At 44.0% G+C, this 18,932-nt stretch overlaps 1 protein-coding gene across 5 annotated transcripts in view; it reads right to left on the bottom strand.

The window, feature by feature from the left end:
* The window catches only part of rnf220a (ring finger protein 220a), a 204,922-nt gene that overhangs the window by 163,583 nt on the left and 22,407 nt on the right, over window positions 1–18,932 (bottom strand). For all 5 annotated transcript variants that reach the window (XM_025066330.1, XM_025066328.1, XM_025066329.1 and 2 more), the window contains exons 7-8: window positions 10,631–10,688; window positions 5,953–6,006 (exon numbers count right to left, since the gene is read on the bottom strand). The gene's annotated coding sequence lies outside the window, so the exon portion shown is untranslated. The remainder of the gene's footprint in view (window positions 1–5,952; window positions 6,007–10,630; window positions 10,689–18,932) is intronic.

The raw sequence follows: 18,932 nt of genomic DNA, 5'->3' as shown, positions 1-18,932 counted from the left end.
CCACCCAACCCCCCCCACCCCCCCCCCCAGCCCCAGCAGCGGCGGGGGGGAGAGTGTAAGTGTGTGTGTGTGTGTGTGTGAGACAATGTTAAGCAGGGCTGGGTGACAGTGACATGACACTGGTGAAATAATTATGAGTCCAAAACAGGGCTGACAGGGAGCAGCCCGTGCCCTTCAACTATCTGTCAACTGTCATTAACACAGAGCGCTGATACACAGCCCGAGGAGATGGAGCGGGAGGAAGAGAGGGCCGGAGAGAGACGGGGGAGGAAGAGAGAGAGAGTAAGAGGGGAGAGACAACTACAGAGGGGAGCGCAGTCAAAACGGAGGAATCATTTCATCTCAGATTGAGCCGTTGTTTTTCAGTACAGGCAGAGAGAGGGAATCGGCTCATCTGCATAGTCACAGCCGCTCTGGTTGAACAGGTCGGGAGGAAGTGAGACGTCTGCGCACTGACACGGAAGCGACACAGACACAACAGACACACACAGAGGGATTTGAAGCAGAGGTTTAACAGACGAGGAGGTGAAACTGAAGACGGAGATAATAATGAAGTCTCAGTACACAGGCTTTACCTTGTAGTATCTGCAAACACATGTTTCTCAACTATTACTTCACACTGGTCCACGAACGCAGGCTAACAGGCCAAAAAGGCAATAGCTTTGTTCTACCTGGGGCCCCGACCCTCACTTTGAAAACCACTGGTCTGAGTGTTAGTCACAAAGATGGATACAAAAACAATACAACTTGTGGCAACAATCTCTCTTTTAAAGGTACTTGCACAAAATGATTTTCCTAAGAGAGCAGCCAGTAACAGCGCCCCCTGTGGCTACACCAAATGGTTTTGTAAGGAAGAAAAAAAAAGTTGACTTGACTACAATATTATTGGCTCATAAAAGTGAGAATACAACATCACGTGACTTGACTACAATATTACTGGCTTCTTTAGAAGCTCATAAAAGTGAGAATACAACATCACTATACAAAGATAATCTTCCATATCAAAATATTCAGTAAAAAAATATTTTTTTACTTTATAAAATTTGGGTTCAAACTAAGACGGATTTCTGCCGAGCAGAAGGAGCCGCTCTGTGTCTGTAAGTCTGGGCCTCAGCAGCACTCTGTGGATTGATATGTGGATTAGTCCGAGGCTCAGGTGAAATATGTCAAAAGACCATGTTACCAAGAGTCGGGGCGGAGGACGCCGCTCTGTACATAACTCTTTTTAACGGTGAGTAAATCCCTCCTCAAAACAAGGAGATACACAGTATATTTCTCAACAGTATATTTGGAAATAAATCTCACATGATGCTCCCTGAAACACTCACAGACTGAGGGAGAGAGAGAGAGAGAGAGGGAGATGAGAGGAGGATTTATGGACAGGAGTGATGTCCTGGTGGCTAAGACCTGTAAAGTGGCCACAAACAGACTAACGGACTGAGAAAACAAATAAAGAGTACTTTTTATGGTGTGAATGGACGGTTTCCCTGGATGATACTTGGCTGGATTTTATTTGGCGGTGGCTTTGGCCTGAGCCACTACATATTTCTGTTTTATGAAGAGCCTCAGCGGCCGAGACAGCGGCTAAGACAGCGGCTAACGGAGCTGTGCGTGCCCTCTCAACAAGTTCACACTGAAGCAGTGGGAACTGGACAGATCGTTCCTGAAGCGTTGTTACCAGCTAGCTTGCAGGTTTGCTTGCTTATATACCTATTATATACTACCTGCTGCTCCTCATCACGTCTCTGGTACAACGTCTAATATAAAAGGTTTGGACAGTGGGACGAGTCGCTGCATTGTCAAACAAATTCCTGCGGCCGTTGAAAACCGTCATCACAATGTAAAATTAATTGCAGCCGTCGCCTGGACCTCTGACAGCGGACGTGCGTCTGTCGCCGGCTTTCAGTGGTGAAAAGCGCAGACGACTGTGTCTGTTCCTCTGCCTTTCAAACTGTATCTCTTTCAATCTCTCCCACACATGCTAATCGCTGGCTCTCATTTGCATCCTAATGATTCCACTCTTCCTCTTTACCCCACGCCTGATCCCTGGATTAACTCATCTGCTGCTGTGTTCAGGTGTCTGTGCAGACGGCCGAGGGCATAAAAAGACCACACGACAACTTATACTAAATAAGGAGAAGAAGAAAAAGAAGAAGAAGATGAATGAAGAATGAAGAAAAGTGTTGAGAAGACGTTCCACACAGCTGCAGTGAAGTACGTCTGCTGCTGCAGCTCTTTCAGCTTCAGAACATCTCTGCTTCCTGGACTTTGATTTGTCTGAGAGACCACCAGTGACAAACATCTGCAGGAAACGACAGCGGTGGGACGGAGAAGGGCAGCTGAACACATGCGACCGTGCAGATGTTACCACAGCCTGGTGGCAGATCTGGAGAACATCTGACAGGCTTCAGGAAAATCACCCTTCACACCAGCTCTCTGAGATGGATTCACTGCCAACCCAGAGTCTCCACCAGTGATGGAAAAGGTCGCCCATGTCTCTGGTGTGGCCCCGGGAGCCCCGCTCACCTCAGCCTCTCATCTGAATAGTGTACGTGCGCTGTGTGGAATCTGAATGGTAAGAAGGTCGGCTGATAGATTGATGCATAACAGCAAGAAGCATGCAGAGCAGCCGGGCCGCGCCGGTGTCACCTCCCTTTATTTTCCACGAGGCCCAGTTCCATTCGGCTCCTTCACTTGTTGTGGGTCTGATTCACAGACCTGAGTCTGGGAAGTGACTTCAATCAGAGTCGGACGTTCACGACATTCAATGCATTTTCTACTTTACATGTAGAAGGTGAACAACAACACGTGGCCTCAGTTCAGACGCTGCTGAAATATATTCAAATCACAGACTCCCATCGCCATAGGACAGGTGTCCTCAACAGCTGGGGCGGGGCCCAGGACTGGGAGGATTCATTAATTTGTACCAGGACCTAGAGAAAAAAACTTCTTAAAAATTTCAAATACTTTTGCATACAGTAAAGTTCACTCCTCTTTACAGTAACTAACTTTAACTAACTCTGCTAACGTTAGCAAAAAAGAGAAAAAACTTGTAAAAGTTAATGCAGGGAGCTACAGAACGTCTATGGAAACACAACACAACACTGTGTGTGTGTGTCTGTGTGTCATTTTTGGCGCTCAGTCTCATCAAACACATTCAATGGAAAATGTTTTGTGTTTGCAGTGAGTTGTTAAATCATGATTACTTTTTTAAAAGAATCGTTCACGTTATTAAACTTTCTGTGGTGAAAATGTCGCAATGAAACTAAACTCCAACGTCAACTTCAATATAACGTGTACACAGTGAGGAAAAAAAACAACCAGAAACCAAAGGCAGAAGAGGAGTTTGGTAATAAAAATATAACGCAGACAGAGTTGGAATCCTCGTCCATAAAGACTGATGTGATTTTATTCTATTCTGACAATAATAAACAGCGGCTGGTCCACATCTTTTTTTTTTTCCTTTCTCCTTTTGCTCCAGAAAGATCTCTGAGGACTGAGCTGTACTTTGAACATTAAAATAATATGAATATGTCCTCCTTCATCTGTGCTCCAGTCCTGATTGCTATCTTAACCTCTGACTGTGTGGAGGGGGTCGTGGGGTGGGGGTGTTGGGGGGGTTCAGTCTGCTCTGAAACATCAGGCGGACGGAGAAGAAGACGTTCATTCTTCAGCTGATGATTTCTGGATAATAGGCCGGACGGATAATGTATGCACAGAAGATATTACACAGTGTCGGCCGGGCTGTGAAGGCACGTGCACCACGTGCACTGTACACACACACACACACACACACACTGATATTCATTGATCTATGAGAACGAATGCTACAGTAAGAAATGGACGTCTGTGATTTAGAGATGTTAAAGTTGAATTATCGATGAGCTCACACACACACACACACACTCTTTTAATCTTTGATGGAAATACAGACGTGTCAAAGCCATGAATGAAACTCTTAAATCAAGTCGGCGAGAGACGGAAGGCAACAAGGATGAACGGAGGAATGAAAGGAAGGAAACTAGGAAGGATAGAAGGAAGTAGGACAGAGGGATGTGCTGGAAATCCTTCTGAAAGATCACAAAAAGTCAAACAAAAATACACTCATCATTTGCTACCAGAATACCCACAATGCATTACATACTGTAACCAAATAATAATAACCTGAGTTAAATGAACTCTAATCCCAAACCCAAGTCTTGACTCTCAGAAATGTCTTCAAATTTACGCAGGGCCTGAAAAATGTCTTTGCGGTCGTTTTTTACACACAGTAATAAAAGTACAAGAACACACACACACACACACACACACACACCTCAGCAGGGGAGGGAAAATGTGACAACAACACTGAAGCTCCATTTAACCAACATGACGGACAAAGCTAAATATTAAGATGGACCACAAGCCAACACACTGACACACTGACACACACACACCCACACACACACCAATCTTCTCCACTGCTGAAATGTAATAATAATATACATATCACACACGGAGAGGGGGGAAAAAGGCTGTAATTTGCGGCTGTGCTAATAAATCACAGGGATGTTGTGAGAGCAGCAGCGGAGACGGAGCAGAGAGACTTTTTAATTATGACTCAAACATCACACGCATCAAACACAAAGCCGTAACCACTGTTCTCCACTGTTCTCTGAGGGATTCCATCATCCGTTCACTGACATCGTCCCTGGTGTCTGTTCAGCTCTGGACCTGATGTCCACTCACGTCCGTCTCATTACACTAGACAATGTGTGATAAAGGACAAACACGAGACACCTGGTCTGAACCTGCAGCTGAGGTCAGTAACTGTATCTATGATGTCATAAAAACTATGTTTGACGGAGGCAGAGACACCGTGGAGGCAGAGACACTCGAATAAAACGAAATAAAAATCACATTTTTGTCTGACGTTATTATTTGATGTTTGCTTTGGAATGGTTCAGCGGGCTGAATTCGGCCCGGGAGCCACCAGTTGATGATCACTGCTATAGAGCTTATTTCATTTTGGTAGATTTCACTTGTATACTTTTACAAAAATACAACTTGCTTTCACACAGAGAACTGTGTGGAGACGGATACAAAACAATGTGATACTAAAAAAAGGAAAGTATTAAGAGTTTGCCAAAATCACTACCAGACAAAGTTGGAGTATAGTCAACGAAAAACTAAGAAATAAAACGTTAACAGAAAATTGCGGACAGTGAAATGATGCTTGTCATTCTGCCTTAGAAAGCAGTCAACGAAAAACTAAGAAATAAAACATGATGCTTGTCATTCTGCCTTAGAAAGTTTTAATCTGATTAACTTCACAAATGACCCTTTGATGGTGTGAGGAGGGGCTTTTCTCTCACTCTACTGTCACTGGATATTCTGAGCTACAGCAGAAATAAACACCAACCTCCTCACACACACACACACACACACACTGCAGCCACATGAAGAAATTCCCTATTTTTCCTTCTTTCCCCCTAATTCTCTCCCACACTTCACCCCTCTGTTCTCTCGCCCTCCCTCATTTCCCCACCACGGCTGCCGTCCCTTTTGTTCCACGCGCACCTATTTATCACAGTGTGAAGGTTGAAAGAGATATTATTATGGGGTGCCGGGCTGGAGAGAGGAGACAGGGGTAGCCACACGGATCGCGTGGGGAGAGCGCGGGGCTAATGACGGGCGGACAGGCTTGGTCAGTGGCCTGTGGTACCTGCTGGATGTGATAGATGGAGAGAGAGCGCGAGAGAGAGAGAGAGTGGAGATGGGGGAGACGGTGGAGGAGGGATTGGGGGAGGACGGGGGGCTCCCTCTGCCTGCGCATGGGTTCGATTTGATTGTTTTCTAGGAAATGACTTGTGGTGGATTTCTGAGATTTCTTTACTGTAGACGATTTGGGGCTCGCTTGCAGTTACTTTGGGGAATAAAATAAAAAATAAACAATTTATTTTCTGTACTTACCAGAAAGTCCAAACTCTGGAACAACTCCCTCCTGTTGCCAACTTCAGGTGATTCCTAGAAAGTACAGAGATGGAGATCTTAAAGTTAGGGATCATTTAGGAAACAACTTGCTTTATCATCATGGCTAATGTAGTTAGCATAACATTCAGCAGCAACACTGTGGTTAGGATTGGAAGAAGTGTTGCCGGTTAGAGTCCCGTCCCGGGGAGGACTGCTTTTTTATATATATTTGTGGAAGAAAAGGAGACATTTAATGGACAAAGTAAAGGAGGACATAAAGATGATTGATGTAAAGAATAGCCTGTGGTCGAGGCAGACGAGCGGCCATCTTGAATCCTAGAGCAGCAAAAAAGAAAGAAACTTTTCTAAAAAATATAAATAAAAAAGTCAATATACAGTAACTGACAGATACAAAAAAAAACAGTCAAACATATTGATTTGTTAATTTGTCAGACTGCAGGTCCGTTTGCCCTTCAAGAAACTTTGGAGTTAAAAATAAAAAACCTGGTTTTATGAATCTCCCTATTTTATAATCATTTATTCTTAATGATTTTATTGCTTTTGTTTCCTCCTCGCACTTTAGTTAAACATGTAAATTGGAACAATTTCCATTTTATGCACAAGCTAGTATTAACAAAATGTTTCCTGCGCTAATATTTGACTCTTCGACTCTTTCGGCTTTAATGACCTCAATGTAATGAAATCAACCGGGTTTTTTTTCCCAGCCTGCTTTGCATGGCCATTCGTTTGCTGCAATTACATGCTTTCTGCCTAACACTGTATTTACATAATGCTTCTAATGATAATATTAGGCCACTTTTGTTTGTGCTTTTCGCCTTTTGTTATTAGCACCAAAAGAGGCTGGAAAAGAGAAATAAATTGCAATAATTATCCCTGATGAGTAATAATCATAAATATTTGATCAAAACAATGTCTCCGCCTTCTTCCCACGACTGGCACTGAAGGCTTTAATTGTTCACAAAAGCGGCATTTATATTTGTTTGTGTTATGAAAAATTAAACACAGCAAGATTCATTAAGGCTGCCATTCGTTTCCTCTCACCTTCTATACTTTGTTAAAAAAAATACTTCTGCCTCTTGTCGCGCACACACACACACACACAGGGATGCAGGCTTGTCTAGAAACAATCTAACAAAGAAGGCAGATGAATATAAAGGCTGAATATCAGACTATTCATCACCGGATGATTACGGGCTGACAGCAGTAATTGAAAAACACTTATTGGAGTGGTTGGGGAGGAGGGATGGTTCAGTCCCATCAGACAAAATAACCCTGGGAGGGTAAGAGCAGTGTAAAGGTGATGATAAATGGACAGATTTTCACATGCTGCTTCAGGTTCCTCTGTTCTTTTTCACACCAACCAGACAAAAGACAAACCTTAAAGTTACAGCCCGCAAAAATTGTCTGACCAAGTGAAACATGTTCAACTTCCGCCAAATCTGAATGCACAAAGGTTTGAGGAAACAATGGAGAGGACAATGAGCTGTGGATTCAAGAAAAACCTGTAGTATCACAACACATCTTATCGTTCCCCGTGTATCATGTATCAAAACACACATCTATTATCCATTAATGTTTTTCTGGATCTGAATTGTTTGAAAAAAATGCAACCGTGACCAGTTATCAGGGGGTGAGGAGCCCCCACCCTCTGGAATTAATTACTATAAATAATTAGAAATCGTCTGCACTCTTGCTGACAATAGAATCTGTTCATTTTTATAAGCTTTGTCAGACTGTCTTTGTGTTCATTTTTATAAGCTTTGTCAGACTATGACTCATCTTTGCATCAGTTTCTGGACCTTGTGGGTCTTTCGGCCCCGTAAACGTTGAAGATGTAAAGCTATGTCTGTGCTAATCGTTATTTATATCTTGGTTTACAGTTAGCTTTATTAGCACGTGGCGACAGCGTCGTGGCTCTGTGTCCTTTCCCTCCTGATCCAGTAGACGTCGTGCTCTGATCCTGTGCCAACACATCCATCAGGGTCCGGTGTTATTTAAGAATCCATTCATCCTCTGTGGGTCTCTCTGAATCTCTGATGTTCAACACGACCAATATTTAACAGTGCGTTTTAACCAACTAAAACATCATCATTATTTTGAGGGATGTCTTCTGTCTGACAGCAGCTGTTCCTCTAATTCATCCTTTCATTCACTCCTTCGTCCTCTCCTGCCACCGTCCCTCCTGCTGTCACTCTCATCTCAGCCGACGGCTCCATCACCTAATGTCTCCTCCTTCTCCTCTGCAGTGTCTTATCCTGTATAACGACCCCCCCCCATCATTACATATCCACGACGTCCTGTCCTGTCCATGTCTGCGTCTTTCTCCATGTAATCATCACATGGCAGCTATTGTCCTGTCATTCTACATAATGTACATGTATGCACTGATTGGGCTTTGACGCGGTCCACACCACTCTGACCAAACAAAGAAATAGACACGGGCCACATGTCAGATTAAACTGGTCTGTTGTTGAACAACAGACAAAATTCATCCAAAGAAAACTACGGCCAAACCAGGATCATCGTCTTCTTGTTTCACTCTGTCGTCGTGTTCAGAATGTGGGTCAGGTCTCAGACAAAGTCCACTTTTCCTGATGAACTAGATTTTATCAGTCCATCCTCATAATCCTGGTCCATCACCATGGTTTAAACAGAACCACATGAAGACCACATCTTTCAGAACAGAACCACATGAAGACCACATCTTTGATATTAGGTATGGGCCACATCTTTGTCTCACATAAAAACTATAAAAACGAACTCTACCCTACCCTGTTACTGCACCCCCCTCCCTCCGTGACTCCCACCTACACCGTCAGACATCACCCCGTCTCACCTCCGCTCTGTCTGAAGGTGGATGACAGGACACACACGACTGCCTTTGATCTGCATCTCAACATCAAATTAAATCCGAACAGTCGTGTGGAGACGACGACCAAAAACCCAAACAAACAAAGAAGTCAATAGACTTTTCCACCGACGTCGTGATCACAGCAAATGAGGCCTTTGTCATTTGATCACTTAATCAAAGAGACGTCAGCCGCTGCCATTAGAAATAAGACGAAGACAAAGGACAGATAAAGAAGGAGGGAAGTGACAAGAGGGCACGAACGTTGTTTCACGATTCTGTAAGTATCTGTTGGTGAGTACTAATTCAGACTGTGTACTTAAATTCACGAGAAGTGAAAGGAAGATAAAATACGTATCTGTGCTCCACCCATGACCATGACCTGGATGATCAAGAATCATCATAGCTACGTATGCATATATATGTACATATATCTATATATATTGCCCACTAATTATGACCTTTTTTCACTTGGCTCTTTCCCATGAAAGTGATGTAGTCTCTAACAGCAGTGGAAGTGCACGTGCCCACACACAGGCACCATCTGACAGGCATAAAGACTGACGACAGGTGGAGAGACTTCTTCTTCCTGTTGGATCCAACCTTCAGGTTGAGCTGAAACTGTGAAATCTGTGTGTGTTTCTGGGTGAACTGGTGAAAACCTGGTAAACAACAGTGTGAGTGAGGACAAGGAGATGAAGCGACAGAAGAAAACAAAAGAAAAAAAAAATCATTTGAACCATGGTTGGAATATTTAGAATCTGGCAGACCAATGACTTGTAGTTAATAAATGGGAGATGCTAAAAATGGACTGATGGTGGTGTCCAGAGTGTGGCTGTTAGGAAACAGCATTTTTCTTCCTCCCTCCCCCTTCCTCCCCCTCTCTCTCTCTCTCTCTCTCTCTCTCTCGCCCTGTCAGGCTCCTGGCAGCTCGTGGGAGGTGCTAATGGAAAAGCTCCTGCTCTTGCTCCTTGTTCACCACACTAATGTGAAAGGCACCATCCATGTTACAGCTGCGTGATGCCCTGACCAGGCCACCCCTGACATAGTCCACTGGTCACCCAGCTAATGGGCCGACCACAGAGGAGAGAGGCGGCTGAGAACAGATGGAGGGGGAGAGGAGAGGCTGCTGTCAAGTGTGTGGAGGAACAACAGGGCCAACGGGCGGTGGGGGGGGAAGAGGGGGGGCTTTGAATCAGATCTCAGCAAAAAAAAAAGCATCTGCACAGAGCTGTTGTCAACATTATAAAGGACAACGTTCTACTGAGAGTATAAGAAGAACCTTTATAATATATTTATATGTGAAGTCAAACAGACTTCGGCCACGTCGAGGGACTGCATGTGGCCCGCGAGCCACTATTTGAATGATTAATATCTGCTACCAATCAATTACTACAGTCTGTTCAGCTTCACGTTTTAGGACCAATATCTAAGGCAGACATTTTTCTTTATCACAAAATGTTGTTGTTTTTTTTTTTAAGTATTAAAATTATTTTAAAATTCATTTGCTCACTGACAAAAATACCCTGCGGTTATTGAAGAAAAATCATATGAAAATTGGACTACTTGGTTGGGGTCAAACCTTAGAGGTCGTGTCAGATTTTAAACACCAATAACGTCTGGTGTTATAAATGAGAATGAATGTAATTTATGTTTTGTTGTTGACCAAAACCATCCGGGACATTTTTCTTTGCTCCAATAAAAACCAGCAGGTTTTGCAGTCAGAGATAAATCACTGTAAAGTACAGTTAAAAAGAATTCACATTCACCTCTATGATTTACTACATTAATGTTTCTGTTTCTGCGTACCAGTTATTGCTCCTCCGTGTTGGGGTCCAGCTCTGGTCTGGTCTTCATCCATCTCCATCTGAAAAAAAAAACAAATGTGGTAAATTATGAATCAGTGACTGTGTCCCACTCTGACAACACACTGCATATTCCACACCACAGGTGTGTGTGTCTGTGTGTGCGTGTCTGTGATGCTCCAGCAGACAAGGTTGTCCAGTTTCTTCTCCTACTTTTTTCCAACTGGACTAGAGCTTCAAACAGCTCTATACAGTTTGTCACACACTGTACAACTGTTCCAGACTCAAGCCCACCACAGCAGTGGGTACGCGTGTGTGTGTGTGTGTGTGTGTGTGTGTGAGATGGTATGTCTCCTCACACAGCTCATCATCAGGAGACAGTGGTCTCTCCCCTAACGATACTCCCCCAGTCTCTCTACACTCTCTGCTACTGAACAAACAAGTTTCAGTTTGTCAGACCAGAACCAGCCTGGAGTCTGAGTCTGCTGCTGCTGCTGCTGCTGCTGGTGGTGGTGAGTACGACTCTCCGGCAGCCAGAGACGCTTCACTCAAACAGACACACACACATAGATGCACACAAACACAGACACAGACACAGACACAGAGTGAAGCCGGGCAAAGAAAAACAGGACAAATCATCTCTGTTGTTTGCAATGTAGCAGAAAACAAATGTTACAGAGCGAGGGAGAGTGAAGGGACAGGCTGTACTGCTGTACTGCACTACTGCAGTACACACTACATGACTGGTAGCAGGTGGTCACATACAGTAGTACTGAAGTATTTTAAACGAGGGGGAGAATATTCCGAGAAAAGACAGGTGTAGAGAACGAGGAACTAAGTGTGAATGTCAGCAGTCCTGCTGCAGTACGAGTGACCTGAAAGTACTGGGTACTTGAAAGTCATCCTGGGTAATTTAGTCGGTCACTAGACACGGTCACTTTTGGCTTGACCTTTAGTCAGGGGTCGTCACACAGTTTTTACTAGAGGGGTAAGAAAATACATCGATACATTGACATATGGCAATGTATCGTTTCAGGTTCAGGTGTTCACTACTATATCACACTATATAGTATCATTGCTCCTGTATCGTGATACGTATCGTATCGCCAGATTTTTGCCAATTTCCCAACACCCCAAAAAAGTTTTGACGTCAGGGCTTCACACCTGGAACCTGACGTTGAGTTTCACATTCAGTTCCAAAACCTCTACAATCAGTACCATGAGATTGTACCGTTGAATTTTCCAGCTGACAATGGGAGGTCTAGGAGGCGCTGTCCACTTCAATATTAGCTTCTGACTCTCTTCACACCCAGAGTGTGTTCTATTGTGTGGTGTCTAAAGCAGATATGACCCATAATAATCTTTCAAAAACGAGCAGGTCAGGGTGTAATCTCCGAGCTGGAAAACTTCAATGGGATTTAAAGCCGGCACATTCAGGAGCTGAGGGGCTTTTTAAGGAGTTTGCATTAAGCTGCCCCAACACAACACAACACACCACACCACAGACAGACAGACAGACAGAGCATCAGCTGTGAAAAGCTGCTGCTGCTGCTGCTGATGTCTGTCACATAAACACACAGCATTGTTGCCAGGTTCTCACTCCATCACCACCTCCACCTCACTAACCGGCTCTCATTCCCTGTCACACTCTCTGTCTCTCTGACAATTGCGTTATTTGGCCTTATCCAGGAATATGAAACGCTGCGGCCCGACATCTCTGCCCAACAGCCCGACAGATATGCCAATTCATTTTCACAGCCAGCGATTTGACAAGCTAGACTGCTCCTCTTGAAAGACATCATTCAAGCGCAGAAGCCGCCGCCACCGATCCTCTCTCCTCCGATCCTCTCTCCTCCGATCCTCTCTCCCACTCTCAGCATCTTCTCCTTCCTTTATCCTAACATGTTTTCTCCTCACCATCTCACCCTCTCCGTGGTGCAATCTGTAGAGCTGCGCCTCTTAAAGATTGAAAAGACCTGCTTCAAAAAAAAAAAAAAAAAAGCCTGAAAAGGCAGCCTGGATAAAAACATGCCCCAGTATTGAAAATATAAAATGATGGGATGGTGGAGACAGGCGAGCAGGTGATAACATTGTGGATATTAGGGGTGGAATTGTGAGAATGGTGGAGAAGAGAGGAAGAAAGGAGAGGGGGAGAGGGGGAGAGAGGGAGAGATTGGTGCCCTAAGCTCCGGGTGTTTGAGGAGATGACACAGCCACTAATACAAGTGTTTAAATATTTGATGCAGGCAGGGATAAAGCAGCATCGTCTCGCCACAGAATTGAGTGTCAGGACGAGAATCTATTACAGAGAATCTTTCTGTGTGTGTGTGTGTGTGTGTGTGTGAGGGGGGATACAAGGCAGATTTGACAGTGTGGCAGAGCAGAGCTAAGCCTTGTGTGTGTTGTCGCCACCGTTGCGTCTTCTTCATCACCTCCACCTCCTCCCAGCGCTCACTTCTGTGTCTTTCTGCTACGCTTCAGTAGACACTGATTATCACGTCTTTTAGAATCAAGGATTTTTAGTCACGGGCCGAGACAGATACTGGGGAAGAGACTCCTGGACTGAGAGGCCGTCCCTTCAAATGAAAAAAAACAAAAACAAAAACAAGGAAAACAACTCCTTTAACAATATTTTAGTGACCACCTGAAAACCCAAATATATAAAACCTTTACAGGTGGTATATATTTTAACCCATCACCAAAGTGAACAGTGGGAAACTCTAAGCTCCCGGGGAGCAGTGCGTGCACCTCAGCGACAACTTAGGAGGTGGTGGAGTCGAACCTAAAGCCTTCCAGACCCAAGTCCACTTCCTTAACCACTAAGCCACCAAAAGTGCTCATTACTAACAAAAAGAAAACTTTTCTTTTATAAAATAAAACGACTGCCGTGATATATTTGTCGTGGTCCTTATAATCACACTATATACACTGTATATTACGACTAAGACTCTGCGCCCAAATATATATCCTCTTAGAACAAGCTTCATTTCACGTCTTCCTCTTTCTATTTAAAAGGCTGGTTAGCAGTGAAAGCAGGCATCAGTCTATTTCTGTGTGTGTGTGTGTGTGTGTGTGTGTGTGTTCTCTGTTTAGCTGTCTAGACAGGCCCAAGTGCCACTTTAACCCGTATGTAATGAGGGCATGGTGGAACATTGTTAGGGAATAAAGCTTGTTACTTTAAGTCCAAAAACACTCCGCAGCACACACCCCGATGCTCTCACACACACTCACACTCACACACACACAGCTGTGTTACACACAATTCATCCAAACGAGCCTTAGCTAACACTGGGTCAGGGTTGACCAACACCATTGACTCCAATTTCATCTTGCCCTGTAGCTCAAATGTGTTTTTTCTTCTTTTTTTTCTTTTTCGTCTTTTGTTTTTTTTTCCTTCTTGAAACTAACGGCCACAAAGTCAGAGTTTAGCAGTGACTTGAAAGCAAACAAAGATGTCTTTCAAATGTCCGCTCAATAGAGGTATTAATTTTAATCACTTCTTCAGGGTGAACCAGGAACCATTTAAAAGCATCATTAACACCTTTCACCACCCACATCCACCGTGATGCTGTGTTTTTAATATAAGGTTACTGTGCCTCACACCTCATTAATCTTCATCTGTTCAACCATCATTTGATGTGTGGCTTTCACAGCTGATACGACGTATATGTATATGTCATGGCTGTCAAATGATTCATAATTTTCATCTGATTAATGGTGATCTGATTAACAGCTGGTGAGTGATCACGATTAGCCACGAGTAATCCAGATAAACTCAAATTTATCACCTGTTTCTATCTGTGACTAATTTTTTCTAAGGTTTACGACCATAAAACTGAGAGAGTCATTCCTGGTCATTCCTCAACAGTATTAGTACAGTCTACAGTCCTGAACAATCCATCTGACTGTTGTGTCTGTCGGACTGTCAGTCATAGACTGGCTGACACAAGCCGGGCCGCTGACCAGAGGTTGGAGTTATTTTAAACCTGAGGAGATACAGAGAAATAAAAAGACACTCCTGAAACTCCCTGTCCTCACTCACTCTCTCCCCCCTCAGCTAACCAGCAGACAATGATTCTATGTTCCACGTCGCCATCCTGTCTTGTCACATTTCCTTCTTGTCTGCCATGTTGTCTCTCTCTCTCTCTCTCTCTCTTTCACTCTCTACCTCACTCCCTCCTCTCCGCCTCCATCCAATCAATAACTGCTGGCACTTCCTTCCACAGCTCAGGAAAAAACAATTAAAAGCCATCGATCCCGGCACACAGTCACACGTGGACGCGCATGAGTAGCTGCTGCAGCAGCAACACACACACACACAACCTCACGCACACACTGACAAACATCAACGCACCCACTTGCAAACAAACGCCTGTCCATGAATATGCAAGTGGGTCTCCTTGACCTTCAAAGACAGGGGAAAACCAGGTGACTTCATTCTTCATGGGACTGCCACTGGATACATCACACACACACACACACACACACACACACACACACACACACACCTTAACATATACAGCGCAGGTACTTACAATCTGTGTGGCAGTCAATAAATCTGGACCAGATTCATCTTTTCTGAGTCAAAAGGTTCTAAGACAGATGTTGTATTTTGTTTTTTACAAATTAACTTTCTGTTTTATGACTATATCTTTGTCAAAGAATATCAAGGAACAATCAGGTTGTGACCCGGGGTCAAGGGTCATCCTCCAGAATTCTACAAAGAAGGAATTCACTGATAGAAAAAACCAATGAGGACCAGAGAGCAGAGTGTGACATGGAGGAGAGGGAGAGAAATACCGGTGAGTAATTCATCCGGTCTTTCACCTCAGAAGTACCATGAGTCAGAGAAAGTACCAGAAAAAGGACCAGGCAAAATGAAAAGAAAGTACCAGGACCTTCACCACATTATGAAGAAATTCTGACGCAATTCTAGACATAATTAAAATTATATTTTAGCTTCAACGTAAAGGACAGATGGAGGAAGGAGGGAGAAGAGAGAGGAAGGTAAAGTAAGAGGAGAGACTGTGACTGCAGCTATTAATCAGGTTTTGTTTTTGCCTTCTCGACTGGTCCAATCAAACCAATGTCCAGCCCAACTTTTTGGACAAGTAAAAAAATTGAGGTGAAAATGGAGCAAAAAAAAGAAAGAAAAAGAAAGAAAGAAAAGCTCAGATGCAGAGTGAGGCAGTAATGGAGAGGGACAGCAGTCACACTCTGGCTGTTGCTCAATGAGGGAGGGGTCTGTAACGCCACCTCTAATCTGTGTCCACTCAGCCCTGACACACACACACACACACACACAGCTGCCACAGTTGTGGCTACATGAAAAATAGTCACATCTCTTTGCTGCTGATTGACACTGGGGTTAGAAATGAAATTCTTTTGTAGCTGGGAGCTTTTTCAGGTTGCTGTCACCACAGGGCAGGTGCTCCTCAGGGTCCGCTGGTTTTCCTTTGGTTTGGAGAGCTTGATAAATGGAGAGAGAGAGAAAGCGAGGGAGCAGCGAGTGTGTTGTAGGAAAACAGAGGGTTTGATAAATGATTGGAGAGTGACGGATTGACTGCATGGCTCCTACGTCTGAAGCCTCTGCTGCTGTTCCACTGTTGGAGCTGAATTTGGACATCGTGCTTTGTCACTTAATGTCTGATTCTGTCAGAGAATCTCAGGCCCCCCAGTGGTGGTCTCCCTGCACTTTTAAAATGTCACACGAAAGAGTATAAGACCCTAAACAGGTCATTTTTCCCTGGAAATAATAGCGACCACTAATTGGTGCAACAGTTTGTTGCAGACAGGAAGACAGAAAGTCAGGAGAGAAACAAACACAAATAAATGTTGTAACAGAAGTAGAAATGGTTGACCTGAGCTCCAGAGTCAGCGACCTCACCCGTCTCACCCATACAGTAGCTCCTGTAAGTCACATTTACAACTAACCAGCATTTTTACTACAATCCAGATAAAACACTGATGGGTTTAAAGACTGTAGAGGGATCAGACTATCAAACCGACCTATTAAGGCACATCTGTGAGTAGATAGTAAAGTACTCGGTGAGTGACACAACACTTTCTTTTTGAACTACTGCTAAGATGCCCCTGAGCAACGTAGTGACTCCTTCACAGACTGGGTGAGGATTAAACAAGTCTCCGTGTCATCTGTGATGAACTCCAACATCTGAACCACAGCAGGAGCAGCAGGAGCTTCAACCTCCCAAACAACAAGCACCATTCAGGTGAAACAGTTCCTCCTCGTCACCCTTATAAAAACAATTCACCAACAGAATTCACCACATATCCATCTTCTTAAATCTAAACATGTCTGCAGGGCCAATTCCATCAGAGAATTCCTTCTTTGTGGAATTCTGATGGATGTCCTTGACACCAGGTCACAACCTGCTCCTGAGCCACGTCGTTGGTGTGAAATCCAGTTTTTACAGCTTTAAAAATAGGGAAGAAAATTAAGAAAGAAAATGGAGCTCCATCAAAACCTTTTGGCAAAGCTTGAATAATTTTAAAAACTAGGTTTCAATTTAAGTTTGAACTGAAACTCATTCTGCTTGGTATATGGTGGTTAATGGTTATGGTGGTGATCTACTACCCCCCACACTCCCCCCACCCCCAAAAAGGTGTAAATGGTTTACTCTCCATACAGGCTGACGTGTGTGACACTGTCTGTTTAATAAAGTTTACAAAATCCATTAAAAAAACAGAGAGAACAAATTCAGCACCATGGACAGCTCTGACCCAGGGCAACTCAGCTCAGTGAGTTCCTGTCAACAAACAACTGACTCGTATTTATTTTTTAGGGAAAAACTACATTTTCCTATAAGAAACCCATTCATTTAAATTGCTGTATTGAGCAGCAGTGAGTTCAAAGACTGTGCTGAGTCACCTGGTCCAACCGGAGGAACAGATTTTTAAGTCACAGACAGCGTTTCTAACCATTTCCACCTGGAGCTGCAGCTCAACCCCAGCCCTGCAGATCGATCGACATCGGCTCTGATTGGTTAATCGTTGCTGCTGACTTGCTTCGCGGCCTGTGAGATAATTTCCTGCCACTGTCAATCATACATGCTTATGTGCCCGGTCAATTGATTCCTAGTTGTGGAGATAATCCCTCCGCAATTAACCAATTAGGCGCTACATTCAATGCCCAGCCATCATCAAACCAGGAGCATCTGCGGAAATGTGCCCACGATTTTTTTTTCACGTGTGATTTTGATTAAAGGCCCAGGTGTGACCAGGCGACAAACCTGACTCTCTCACACTCCGTGTGGAGATGTTGGTTAATTGATAGAGAGATATGTAATTAGTTTATGAGTTGTGAGTGTTTGCCGAGTTCATGTTAAATTGCGGCGGCGTTAATTAAGGCCGTTAACGGTGCAAATTGATGGGTTTCCCAGCATGCACCTGCAGCGAACACGTGCCCCTGAGGTCCCCGTATGTGATTATTGTGTTTCTCTTTGTTGTTTGCTCGGTGTCCTCATGTGTGAAGTAGCTGTATTAGTGCACCGCCGCCTGTCAGCGTCTACGTGCTGACAGCCATAAAGCAGGAGACGAGCATGTCTCTTTCAGGCAGAGTCAATTTTACAGCTCTGAGTCACAGCTCTGAACTGACAAATCAATAAAATCAGAGGGAGTTAAATAATTTAGAGCCAGCTCTAATTAGTCTTCTACTCCTGCAGTATGGATTCCTCTATAATATTGATGACAGAGTGCCTGTTTATGGAAGACTTTGGAGTACCCGGCTCTCTTGCTCTCTGCCTTGTTAACAGTGACTGCACTATACTGAATACAAATCTTTGTCGGTGAGTCTGACGACGATAAAAGCTGCCGTGACTTCCTGCGCCAACTCTGAGGACCAGAAAACTCCAGAGTTTCTTCAAACTTTGAAGATGTGAAGTCAGCCATACCTGATAAACAAAGGGAACACTGACTTTGTACGACTGAGATCGTTGTTCACCTCAGCTAAACTAACAACCCAAGATGCAAAACAAAGAAAGTTTGTCCTAATAAACACTGTTCAATCGTTCAAGTTTTCCCCTAGAGCAGAACAAGTTGTAGAAATTAAACAATTGTATCATGGTCAGGGGGTGGAGTTTGTTTTTTTTGTCCTTGCCTTGGAAGTATAATTGCAAACTGACAAAGATATTTTCCATTGTACTCTTCAGTAAATAAGCTGTAAACACAGAGTGGATTCTGGATGTGCACGTTCACCTGCAGTTGTATGGTGTCTGTGTGTGCGTGCGTACGTGCGTGGGGGCTGTTGTTATCAGTCACGGAGAGAGGGGGGGCTATCGATCATCTCT

This window comes from Cynoglossus semilaevis, chromosome 20 (assembly GCF_000523025.1).
Source record: "Cynoglossus semilaevis isolate Cse_v1.0 chromosome 20, Cse_v1.0, whole genome shotgun sequence".
Taxonomy (NCBI): Eukaryota; Metazoa; Chordata; class Actinopteri; order Pleuronectiformes; family Cynoglossidae; genus Cynoglossus; species Cynoglossus semilaevis.
This window is presented reverse-complemented; position numbering and strand designations above follow the sequence as displayed.